The sequence below is a fragment of the Dama dama genome, chromosome 19 (genome assembly GCF_033118175.1).
Source record: "Dama dama isolate Ldn47 chromosome 19, ASM3311817v1, whole genome shotgun sequence".
NCBI classification, from domain to species: Eukaryota; Metazoa; Chordata; class Mammalia; order Artiodactyla; family Cervidae; genus Dama; species Dama dama.
This window is the reverse complement of record NC_083699.1, coordinates 56,022,731-56,035,284: the sequence shown is the minus strand read 5'-3', so window position 1 is coordinate 56,035,284 and position 12,554 is coordinate 56,022,731. Positions and strand designations below refer to the sequence as shown.

The following is a 12,554-nucleotide window of genomic DNA, read 5'->3' as shown; positions in this document are numbered from 1 at the left end:
CTGGAGAATCCCATGGACAAAGGAGCCTGGCGGGCTGTAGTCCATAACGCTGCACAGAGTCAGACACGACTGAAATGACTTAGCGCAGCACAGGATGATACAATAAAGAGACTTCTGTGCTAAATATCAAAAGAATAATACCATCATATGCCCCCAGAAGCCCAGGTCTACACAGAATCCTCAGCTCCTTGAAGCTGTGTGTCCGAGGCAGGCGGGGATGGAAGAGCTGCTCTGACTACTGATTTCTCTGCTTCTCATCCTGTCCTGGCTTCAGCTCTAGTGTGCATTTGGGAGGGCCCCTTATCCTCACATTCACGCTCTTTAATGGCCCAGAAGAGAGACCAGTGCAGACCTAGGGAATGGGTCTAAGATTCTCTGGGCAGGGAGTTCTAGGATACCAGATGCCTTTGGGTCATAGAGGGTATTCTTCACCCTCTAAGGAGACATGTGACCTTGGAAGGACCAGGCAGAGTGTGGAACCCAGCATAGGGTTCCTCTTCCCTAGGTCTAGGAAAGAATTAATAAGATTGCTACCCTACCTCAGGCAACCAGTTTAGGCCCACAATCAGAAAACTGCTCAGCTAAGAAATTCCTGAACTTGTATAAACATGAAACAGAACTTTACATTTATGTCCTAGGTTGATAAGACAGAGCGCCACATATCATGGATCCTATTCTTCTTAGCCACAGATAATAACTTAACAGAGGAGACATGTAATCATGAATAGAATTTCCCCCCAAAAAAATCTAGGAAAATATATATTTTTTTAAATAGAGTACCCTGACATCAAATCTGCTGTTCACTATTTTCTTGTATGGTTTTAGGTAAACAACTTAATTTATTGGAGTTCCAGTTTCCATAGCTATAAAAATGAGGGCTGACACTATTTATTTCTGTCTGTTGGGAGGATTAGATTAGCTATTCTGTACAAACACAGCTACTCCTGTGCTTGAATACATAGTAGATGCTTAAGAAATATTCAGTTCCCCTTCCCTCCCCTCACTATATTTTCTTAAGTTACATTTCCTAGAAAGTCCTAATTAAGTGATAAAAATATATTTTTTTCTTCCTAAGATTCTTGAGGGCTGACAGAACACATTTTGTATCTATGTAATTAATTTTTCCATTAAGGAAAAATAATTTTCTGTGTTTATTGCCATATACTTATTCTTGTCTCCTTTTGTCTAGCTCTCCCTTACTTAAATATATAGAAATGTAAATGGAAGATAAAGGTACACACTGACAAATTTGTCCAAATTAAAAATTACGTATTGTACACTGAGACTAGAACATCCCAGCATGGTTTCCTATACAGTTTTGTCTTTTCTGTTTCTCTCTCTCCTCTCTTACCATGTTGTTATCATTCTAACCACAAAAAGAGAACAAATGCACTTAATGCTGGGCAAGAGAAAATGGGAAATATGACCATGACTGGAGACCATACACAGAGTCACAGGGGGACAGATGAGGCAAATTGGTGTCATATAGGTGGCCCTGCCCTTGCCCCTCATGCCATCATCACCACCTTTGAGATGCAGTGCCTTATTCTACTCCTGTCTTAGAACATGCATTTCAAATGATCGGTCTTATCACTCAATATGAAGGGACAAAATACTATGGCTTCTATTTGATCCCTTAAAGTGTAAATCAGCAACTCTTCAGGTCCCTGCATAACATAAAACTATTAGAAATCCAAAATCTTGGCCTCCTTAGACCCTCTAACTTCCCTACCATGCAAATCAATGCTTCATATTCATCTGGGAACCTGAAACATTTTTTTATGGAATATGCATTGTGCAGTTCCAGGCTGTTAAGCTTTAGTTCGGCTTGAGTGATGCTGCTCATGCATAAAGACATGAAACAAGGCAGTGGAGAGACATAGATACATCTTCTGAACTGAAATGCACACAGCATCCAGCAACTACCACTCCTTACACCTCTCCCAGAAGAAAAGGCAATTGACATATACATGCCACACAAGATGTAAGGGGAGCAAAAAGAAACCATGTTCACAAGTTCACTTGGGGATAAGCAAGAGATCATCACACACAGGAAACAAATTGAGGGGTGAGTAAGATGCAAAAAGCAAGACAGACAAAAAACAGGCATCACTTGACATCAGAGTGTAAGAGGAAAAGGCCTCGAGAGAAACCTTAGTTGTAAAAAGCATAACAGGGTCACCGAAATAGTCATCTTTCAGAAGAAAGATGGCTTGTGATCACCACAAGGATGAGGTCATTAAAAACACAGGAAAAAAAATGAGAGAAGATCAGGACTTTCATGCTCAGTGGTGACTGGGGAGGATGGAGGATTTGTCCCCTGCCACTGTGGGGTGGATGGAATGCTGACTTCCATGGACACAAAGTGCGGGAAGGGGTAAAGTAGACCAGACTAAAACAGAGAAGGCAGACGCTGCTGAAGACAATACTCTTTCTCTCACATGCAGAAACATACACACAGATACACAGATTACAGCAATATTCACAGACTAGTTGGTGAAAGTTGCAATCAGCAAGGGTATTTCTGCCTGAATGACCTGTAGGGTGTGATTACAGAATTAAATCTAATGAGAGAGAGAAAAGAGGCAGATCATAGGATAGAGTGAATTACAGTGTGGGTCTCTGAAAATTATAGGAGGTGTGCACCTTGGCAGTATCAGGAAATAGAAATCTGTGGTCCTTCCTCCTTCCATTTTTAGTAATACGTGGATATTACTGGTGCACGTTCCCGTGTAAGCTGCATAGAATTCCAGGAAGAATGTTTCTGCAGTGACTTCTCAGAACCCACATTTGGCGCATGCCTATTGCCCTTCACAGTAGCTGAAGCACGGAGCTGGAAAGAGTTTGCATTGGTTGAAAAGAAATCAGATTATAACCAAAGACTATTTAAAAACCTAGGAAATGTATTTCTCAGCATTGATCTTGAATTTCTTCATGCCTTGAGCTTGGCATTGGCTTTAACACACAAATGTGGTGGGGTGCTGACAAGCTTTTGCAAGCTGGGGTATTTTCTAATTATCTGCGAAAGTATATTAGGCAGTTTCTGGGAAAGGGAAGAAATGAGTAAATTAGGGATTAGATTCTATTTTCTCTTTTCTTTCCTTCTTTCCTTTTTTCACCCGTTCATTCTGACATTTACAACACACTTACCCTAATTTATTTCTATCCTTGTAGAGCAAGTTGATGTCATTTAGTTTGATTTAGCCTATTTAGCTCAATCAATTAATTGGTTAATAGAACATCTGTATGCGTCAGGTGACAGGAATGCTCACAGGCATGTAATCAGACCCCAGCATACACACACACACACCTGCTCCCCCCCGCCACACACACAAAACTCTTGTTAAGGACAACTGTGGGTTATCTGAATATTGTTCAGCTCATCCCCAAGAGACTGTGAAGATAAGGTTTTCCTGTTCAGCTCTGCATTGCAGCTCTGCCCTTCACATTCAAAGTTCTGCTTGGGAGAGTTCACAGGCCATAGCAGATCAGGAATTAATTTCCATAATTATCTTTTTAACTTCCTCATTATAAAAGGCATCATCCCTGGATGGCAAGAAGCCAACTTGCTGACCCCAACAGGACAGTGCTCCACACACACAGCCACGTCGGCATGTGATTCTTTTGTCCCCTTTCAAATCCCATGAGCCAACTGCAGGAATGCTGCCTTTACTGGAAAATGGGGCTACTGGTGAAATAATAATGTGAAATCCTGACCCTCTGTCACAGAGGTGTCATGGTGCCATGCGTAGGATGGGGACTTGTTTGGGAGATGACCTTGGATTTGAATCCTGGCCCCAAACTTACTAGCCCTGTTGCCATGTTCAAGTTCAGGGTACTAGCCTGAACCTCAGTTTATTCCTCTCTGGGGGTGGAATGTGTTGACCAGCTAGGATTGCTGTAAGGTCTACAGATCAGGATGTTTCTCCATAAATGGCATATTTGTTAACAAACTAAGGGCTATTTGTTGGGAAGGTTAACTTAGTTGAGATATTTTAAAAGAAAGCTTTTCAGAGACATGGAAAATATAGAGTTAAGTGATACATGATGATGTGAAGGGTGTTTTGTCCTTTGTTTTGAGTCTTGAGAAGAAGGGCAGTTATGAGCACTTTTTAAAACCACATTTATGTTATACTTTATAGTAGATGAAATTATTTTCTATATATTTTACTAAATTACAGTTTACACAGAGAGTTTCATTTAATCATCATGTGGTATTATAAGAAACATATTCAGTTTTTGTCCCTGGTGGTGGTTCCTGGCACAGAGATCCTAAAACCCTCAGAATTTTCTGAATGATAAGAGCGTTGTCTTTTTTAATTCATAATGAACCCCTTTCAATTACATTTTAGTTTATTCTAATGAGCTGACCTAGGGTAGAACCCCAGCTGGCTTCATGATGAGGCTTATCACTGAAAACACCAAGTGATTAGAGGATTGGAACTTTCAGACCCTCCCACTGACCTCTGGGGAGTGCTGGGGGCGGGGTATGCAGAGTTAAATCTCTTGCATAAGGAAAGCTAAAGGCTTCTGAATTGGTGAACATAGCCATGTGTCCAGAGGGTGGAGTACCCAAACTCCGTGGAGACATAAGCTCTTACACTTGGGACCCTTCTGGATCTCACCCTATGGACTTCATCATCTGACTGTTCATTGTATCTTTCAAGATAAACAAGTAAACCTAAGTAAAAGGACTTCCTGAGTTCTGTGAGCCATTAGCCAACTTTTAACCCTAGAAGGTAGCCATGGGAACTCTAACTGATAGCTATCCAGTGAGAAGTATGAGAGGTCCAGGACTTGTGACTGGTGTCTGAAGAGGGCAGGACAGTCTTATCAGACTGAACCCTTTAACTTGTGAGATCTAATTCACAAGTAAATAGTAAATCTAACTCACAGGCAAATAGTGTTTGAATGTGATTGAATTTTGGGACACTGAATGACTGTCTGGAGAATCAGAGAATTGGTTGTTGGTGTTGGAGAACATCCACATGACAACAAATTTGTGAAGTAGCCAATAGCTGTTATCTCCATTCATCCAATCAGTAAACTAAGGCTGGGGGTTTCCCTGCTGGCTCAGTGGTAAAGAATCTGTTTGGCAATGCAGGAGATGAAGGAGATGAGGGTTTGATCCGTGGGTTAAGAAGAGCCCTGGAGAAGAGAATGGCTACCCACTCCAGTTTTCTTGCCTAGGAAATTACATGGACAGAGGAGCCTGACAGGCTACAGTCCATGGGCTTGCAAGAGTTGGACATGACTCTGCAGGGGATAAACAACAACAAGAGTAGGTAATACACACACCAAGGTCACATTTTAGATTTGAGACTGCAATCCTTTTCATTGGATACCTGATGCTAAATACGTTAAATGAAATCACACCAACTCTTTGGTGGATAGCTCCAGGGATCATTAGTTATGAGAGCAAAGAAATGATGAGTGGTCAAAGTGGAGATGACTGGTACAGACTTTGTAGAGAAGGAAAAGCCTTGACTTAGTAATACAAGAAGAAAAAAAAAAATGTTATGTGAAGAAAACAGTGAACACACTTCCTTAAGCAAACTGGACCAAATCAGTAGTTCTTAGAGCTAAGTTTAGTGGAAGGAGGGGCAGGGCACTGGGTCTCCTTGTTTGGACTCAGACCTTTGGACTTGGTAAGTTAGGCAAATGAAAGCCCCTGCAGACTCATTCACTTGTCCTTCATTTATCTATTCACCCATTTGTTCACTTCCACACTCAACTGTAAACTCATTCTTAGGTGAAATAGCCATTATTATGTACCAGAACACTGTTGGATGGTGTGTCTACAAAGAGAAGTAACAGACAGACCAGACCATAGGAGTTTACGGTGGAGTGGAGTGCAGACCTTTATAGGATATGATCTGACTGGCACCAAAATGCAGGAGTGAGGAGTGAGCAACTTGGAGGGATCTGTGAAGACTTCAGAGAGGAGGCTGCATTTGATTCAGGTCACAGAAGATGACTGGAAGTGCTCTGGGGGCCAGTGTGTGGGACCGTGGGTAACTGGCTGGGAATGGACAGAGCCTGGGGGAACGAAGGCCACTTAAACCCATTACTGTAATTCAGAAATGAAGTGATTAGAGCCTAGGGTAGAGTTATGGCTGTGGAAATGAATTGTAAAGGGGGAGATCAGTAACATTTAGTAACTGATTAGATTTGGAGGTCAAAGAAAAGGAAGCCATTGCATAAATTTATGATGACGAGGCGGGGGCATTGAGAGGATCACAGTGAATCATTACTAATTAGGAGATGGGGAAGGACTGTCAGTGCTGCTTCTTGGTGGATGGCCCTTCGCCCCGTCTGGAAAAGGGCCCCTAGACCTTAAAAGCTGCAGTGTAATTCTGGCCTTAATCTATCCCTCCTGAATACAATTGATGGGCAAGGGGACAAGAGGAGACAAAAGGAGAACGGGAGCTGGCCCCTGTCGGGCACTCAATCCATGTGTGTGCAGGAAAATGTGGTCTGAGAGGTGTGAGAGCAAAGACATCCCAGAGGACAAGCCAGAGGGCACTCTGAGAGCAGCTTGGCAATGTGGCCAAACACAGAGCTGTGGACCTGTGAGACTGTCTTGGGTGGAGTCTGAGCTCCCCTAGGAAGTAGGACATTTAGGATAAATGACCACCTCGTTCGCTCTCAATATCCTTGCCTGTTAAGTGGAAAGCATAGCACTCTTCACTGTATGCAATACTGGGAGTATTCAGTGAACTAATGAAATACATCAGTGACTTGACTATACATAAAGTGATTAGAAGAGCTGGTGGTACATAGGAAGTGTTCACAATGTTCCCCTGTTATTATCACTCACTGAGAAGCATGTTGTTTAAGGCAAGGTAGAGACCGGGGAAAATGCATGCTGAGTACAAGCTCTGAATACCATTTTAGAGAAAACCATTTCTATGAGCAGGGAAAATGGAAGCCTATTTCCTGGAGTTCAGAGGGAAGGAGACAGTAAACTAAATCGAACATTAAAGAGAACAGTCACAATTAAGGCCTTGAAGCACAGGACAGGATTTACAACAGACAGGTTGGGAATGCTTACAATAGCTCAAAGTATTAATATATAAAGAAAAGCAGCAAAGTTCTTTAAAAACAAAACAAAACAATCAACAGAGAAAGTACTAACACTACTGTTGTTAATATTATTATCACTATTACTAGTAATTATTATTTCAAGCAAAACCACAGTACTGCTCAAGCAAAAATAAATGTGAAGAAGACAGTCATCACTGAAGTGGGCAAAGGATGCATCTTTTCTGATATCACATGATTCTGAAGAAGACATCCTATACATGGCAAGTATAAGGATATAAGAGCATCAATTGAGGGAGGAAACAGACAGAACAGGCTCCATCTTGAAAGCAGGACTCCATCTAGGGCCTGACTGTGGACTTTGAGCTATATGCCCAGTATCTATGGAAATGACATACCAACTGGAAAACCAGGCCCCATGGATGGAAGAGCCCCAGGGCTCGTACCTAGACTCTCTGTTGCCTAAAAGAATACCCTAATTATCTGTGTATCCAAATAGAATCATGCATTCTATCATGCTTATTGGGGGCCTATTGATAATTGTCCACTGTTAACTACCTAGGTTTAAGGCATATGAATCACAGGTTAACTTTGATTGTATCTTTCTTTCCCTTTGTTCAGACTAGTTTTAGGGAATTTGGGGAGGTGGGTTTGGGCACGTACACTTAGGGTATATAAGGTTTTCAGAAAAACTGGTCAGAGTCCTTGGCTAAGAGGAGACTCTGCCTTGGGCCCACCTGTGTAATAAACTGCACTCCACTATCTGCATTGTCCTTCTGAATGAGTTTGTTTCCCAGAACCCGTGGCTACAACACAATAAACTGTTCCATTTAAGTGAATACATCTATAGGAATAGAAAACAGAGTTTATGAGTTACCAGTCTAAAAATGCAAATAAGATCAAATCTATCAAAATGGACCATAGCATTCACATGAAAAATTTATAATGCCACCAAGATGGAATCAAACATACTCTCTGCAATGCAGATGATAACGGGAAAAGCCATATATGTGACACGCATTTGTGTCCTTGAATCTGAGAGTAGCCACAGCCAAAGTTATCCTGGGCTCTGCAGTCATTTGCCAGGTATTCTCCAAAATTCTCTCTTAAACATTCCCCCTTGACTACTGACAAAATCTAAATGATCTAAAAGCATCTCCAATGAGTACAAGAGGAAAGAATACAATTGTTAGCAAATGTGCATGTGAGTGCCACGCTCCCAAGGTTTTTGAAGTAATAAAAGCCAATTAGATAACACTCAGCAGCTACCGTCAGAGAGAACAGTGCGATCTTACCAGTACTAATAGCGTTTTAAATAATAGATGGGTTTGTCTCTGCAGAGTTGGAGTTGGAAGTAGCAGAAGTATCAATTGCACAGCATTCTGCTGACCAACACTCAAAGCAAAAATGTGACATGAATGCAGTTGGTCTGTCAGTCAAAGCCGGCCATTGAGAGACAGAGCTGGACTTTCAGAATGACCATAGGAAACCCTGCATAGATAAGAACTGTAAGGAAAAACAGAAATCAAACCTTCTTCTTAGCTACTATGGGCAAGGTTATAACCTACCTCAGGAGGAAACTAGGGAGGCCTAAGTCTGAAGAAATTAAATGTACAAGTTAAGGTGAAATTCTCTGGATCAAGGATGCTAGAGACTTTCATGCTATTAAGACACTGACTTTGATTCTAAGTAGAACTACTATTATCTGTAGGTGGAATAATACTGTACAAATCTTTCACACTTGATGGTAAGCAACTGACTATTGGGTTTATTTTATTTTATTTTTTTTACCACATTCACGATTCAGTAAAATTATTTGCCTAATGTCTCTTTGCTTGAAACACAAAAGTATGTGGAAAGTATTTGTCTCGTTGTCATAGAAACCATCATTAAAATAATTCACCAACTCTACTTAATTCATCATCCCCTCCTCCCTTCAAAACTGTCAAAAGGGGGTCTGTAAAGAGAAGGAAATCGTGTCTTAGCAGAGGCAGTGAGTGGGGGAGGAGACTCAGAACAAGTTCCTCTATGAGCTTCCTAAATGCAAACTGGCAAGAACTCCACCCCCTTCCAGCTCTCTCTATACTTTCCTTTCTTTTCTTCCACACCATTCTTTTAAGTCTAATCATTTAGGTTTATGAAAGGAATTTCCTCAGGGCGTGTGGTTATGGTGCAAATTCTGTATGATCAGATCAAGCTTGTGAATAATACATTTGTCTGTGAATAAATTCCCCAGGGCTTGTCCTCTTGGCTGAGCCTCTGTAATGAAGCATTTGACTGTAATTCAGTTAAGAATGCAGGAGATGTAAATATATGTGGGTGGAGAGAGTATAGAAAAGATTTCAAACCACAGTGAAAACCATTTCCTCCTCAAGATTCACAGTTGCATTCAAATGCTCCTTCCAGAAAGCAGCTGCTGGTTAGCATGAAGATGCACCCTAATAGAATTTCAGAGCAAAAGGGACAACAGATTGAGTCTGACCCCCAATATACAGGATGAGGCAACATAATCATATGGAAAAGAAATGAACTGCAGTCAAAAGAGCGGAGAAGGCAATGGCACCCCACTCCAGTACTCTTGCCTGGAAAATCCCAGGGATGGGGGAGCCTGGTGGGCTGCCATCTATGGGGTTGCATGGAGTCGGACACGACTGAAGTGATATAGCAGCAGCAGTCAAGAGATTATTTCTAGTTCTGCCCCTGACAACTTCAGCACCATGGACAACACCCCCCCCCAACCCCCTCAGAATTTTCCTGTCTGCAAGGGGAAGCATTAAGATCACTTACTCTCAAGGTCCCTCAGAAGAGAAACTCTGTGTGTGTGTGTGTGTGTGTGTGTGTGTGTGTGTGTGTGTAGTGTGCGCGCACCCGCACGCACCTGCACGTGCATAATTTCAAGCTGTAAAACAGAAAAAGCAAATCGGTTATTTACTGAAATTTTGCAAAAAGATCAGCAAGGGGTTGTTAACTAATGCTTTAGAACTTCCCTTATGCTTCCCTTATGAAAGTGAAAGTCAAGTCACTCAGTTGTGTCTGACTCTTTATGACCACATGGACTGCAGCCTAACCTGGCTCCTCTGTCCATGGGATTTTCCAGGCAAGAGTAATGGAGTGGGCTGTTGTTTCCTTCTTCAGGGGATCTTCCCAACCCAGGGATTGAACCCAGGTCTCCTGCACTGCAGGCAGATTCTTTTACCAGCTGAACCACAAGGGAAACCCATGCTTCCCTTATAGAAATTTATAATTTTAATAATTTCTTCTGAATATGATCATCATACAGTATATAAGATATATTTTTTTATTGACTCTCAGTTCCTTAAAGCTAGTTTTCATGCAGGCATTTACAACACCCAGCCCACAATTTGGAATATACGAGGTATTGAGGAAAATATCTTGAATACATGAATAGAGATATGATCAAATAGGAAGACATGTTTATGAGTAATTTAGATATTTTATTCTTGAGGTAGGAATCTGTTACTGTTTGCAATGCCAATCAAACTTATACAAAGGTGGCCACTGGACAAGAAGCTCCTGTCCTGGGGGGGCACCAACACTTCTAAGACTTAACATGTGCCCTCTCTCCTCCAAACACAGGCTCATGCAAGACCACTGTTTCAGGTTCCTGAACTTTCTTCCCTCTCAGGGACAACAACACATTATCTGCTCCGTTGATTTTATGGTCATAGGAGCTGAGGGAAAACTGTTTCTATGGTTAATCTTGCAACTACTGAACTCAGCCTCTAATGTGTATAGCCCTTTGCTAGGATGTGTGGAGAGTGCCAAGCTGCATGAGACATAATTCTAGCTATTAAAGAACTTGGATGTCTTTGGAAAGATAGAACATAACACATAGATGCTATAATTGGCCAGAAATGCATGTATCAAATCAGTAGCATTAATAACTCATGATGTGGAAATGGGAAGGAATAGTTATTAACCAACTACCATGTTTTTAGCACTGTATCTATAATTTTTACCTGTATTATCTCATTAAGTCCTTGTGATGACAATGAACACTGCATAAGATTCACTCTAACTTTCAGAAGAAGTGAGACCTAGAGATGTTTTAAACAATGTGACCACAGCTACACTAAATGGAAGTGGTACAGCAGAAAAGTCTTCCAACCTACTGACCCATAGTAAAGATGGATACAGGAAGCTTCATGGATAAGGGTGCTTTTTAATGATGGTGAAAATTTATGAAGATAGACATAGATAAAGGAAGAGGACCATTCAAAGTTTGAGACGGAAAAGCTCAAGGTGCAAATGAGAGTTAGAACACTGGTTTGCTTAGAACAAACTAAGTGCATCTAAGTAGAGTCTGGAGGTGACCCTGAACTAAAGAGTTCATACTTTATCCCATATATAGTAAGCTATCATGGAAAGTTTGTAAGCTAGGGAGTGACATAATGAAAGAGGTTAAAGAAATACAATCTGTGCTTTCTGTGCTGCATAGAGGGTGACAATATGTAGACAGAGAGGAAAATTTTACTCTTTATTTGGCTAGACATCAACGAATGAGCAGCTGAGAACACATCGTTATCCAGGGCCAAAATTAAAACTGTCTTTTCTGAGCCTTGGGTTCAGTAAATGAAGACTACTGTTCAGCTGGGAACACAGAATTAGAAGAGATTGAAGGATTCAGTTGGGAGGCTGACAGGAAGCTGGTGAGGCCCTCATCCACTGCACATGAGGTACATGGACAGGTCTCTTCAATGGAAGCGTGGAAGGGTCTCTTCACGCCGGTGTGTTCATCTGAATTAACATCTTCATTGCAAAGGGCATAGGCTACTAAGTGCAGTTATGGAAAATGTGTTCCCATTCCACAACACCTTTAAAAAGTCCCTACAAAATTACAAATAGAATCCAATAGATAAAATGAACTACCAGAAAATCATTTCTTTCCTAAGATGAACCAAGGTCAGAATGTTGGGATCATTTGTATTTTAATACTCAGAAAAGAATATGTCATTATAAGAAAGTTGCATTTTTATAAACTATATTCTCTTAATTTTATTAAAGATAAATTTAAAAGTTATACATAAAGGAAGAGACACTTGAGGGGGATGAAACCAAATGTTTTCCATTGCATGTTTCCAAGAAGCACAGGGAGGGTATAAAAATAATAGCCAAGCCTTAGTGGTTACCATTTGTCAGGTGCTATATTAAAACTTTATGGCAATTAACTCATTTCATCCTTACAACAAGCATTGTGGGATACTGCTGTACTACTGTTATTATATAGAAAGTGAGAAATTGAAAGGTTAAGGAAAAATACCCTTGGCCACACAGCCAAAAGGTGTCAGGGCTGGGGCTGTTAGACCCTGGGAGTCTGCCTCCTAAGTCCATGTTTTTTTCTTAATCATTATTCACCTTTGCCTCCATGACATCATTCTAAACACACTAATGTGCTGAGTGGGGCTAACAGGTTGGCAATGAACCACTGGGATCATACTCAGGTGAATCAGCAACTCTAGACCCAACTGGAAACACAGTGAATTGTCAGC

The 12,554-nt window shown here is 41.2% G+C and overlaps 1 pseudogene; it reads right to left on the bottom strand.

Annotated features, from left to right (window-relative positions):
• The window catches only part of LOC133074086 (histone-lysine N-methyltransferase SETMAR-like), a 69,969-nt pseudogene that overhangs the window by 54,107 nt on the left and 3,308 nt on the right, over nt 1-12,554 (bottom strand).